This window comes from Portunus trituberculatus, chromosome 48, assembly GCF_017591435.1.
Source record: "Portunus trituberculatus isolate SZX2019 chromosome 48, ASM1759143v1, whole genome shotgun sequence".
Lineage (NCBI taxonomy): Eukaryota > Metazoa > Arthropoda > Malacostraca > Decapoda > Portunidae > Portunus > Portunus trituberculatus.
In genome coordinates this window covers 15,740,900-15,741,947 of record NC_059302.1, presented here as the reverse complement: position 1 = coordinate 15,741,947, position 1,048 = coordinate 15,740,900, and positions in this window count along the sequence as shown.

The window sequence follows — 1,048 nt, the reverse complement described above, 5'->3', positions numbered from 1 at the left end:
ATCGCTCATAGGAGAAATTTTTCCCGGAGATTGTCTCGGAAGCATAAATTGCTCACATTTTCCAAATTGCTTCAATGGAAACAAACTCTTGCATGAAATTTTATGGACTATTTGGAATTTTATTGACTTATTATTCATTCATTGTTCATAGACAGGCATTCATCTGACATTTCAATAAAACACCTACCAAGAGAAATTTTAATGCTATATGATTATATAATTTAACACAATCAGTTCTCAGAAAGAAAAGAAACACTTTCCATTACCTAACACGATAAGTTTGAGGTGCTTTTAATCATTATTAGATAGGTGAAGGAAAAACAATTTTCAACTAGTTACCTATCATAAGTTTCTAGGTAGCCCTTGTTATGAAGGCGTGCGCATTACCCAATTTTTCCCTATTAATTCATAACATGTTCTTAATTCTGCTGTATCCAGAAGATTCCTTAAATACCATACCTTTGTGAACACACTACATGCACTCAGGCTGTGTAAGTGCACACAAGCCACTTTCTTTGCGGTCCGTGGCCGCTACAAAAAATGGTCCCCACGGAAAGTAGTGAGTAGGTACACCTTGCACACGACCCATTCGATAGCGGCCACTGTTGAGGTCAGTGTCATCATATAATAAGAAAGAAATATATGTAAACACACCTCGTTGTGTGTAATTCACCTCGGTCGTCTGCTGGTCACTCAGCCAGTCTTCCCCATTACGTTGTGTGTGTGTGTGTGTGTGTGTATTTGTGTGTGTGTGTCAGGAATTGAATTATAATGGGTACCAGCACCAACCCTGAAAGGCTATATGGCGCTAGGAACTAGTGTTATGTTTTATAGGTGTTGTAGGAGCTGGAGGGTGGTGAGAAAGGTCATTCATTATGTTAGTGATGGAGAAGGTGGGGGAGTCTCCCAGAAAATCAGTAAGTAGTGGGGGGCGTCGTAGGGTGGCTAGGAAAGGGAATGCAGCTCGACGATGAGGGTATGTGTCAGGGCAGTCAAGGAAGATGTGAGAGACGGAAAGTGTACAGTGGCAGCGAGGGCAGGCAGGTGG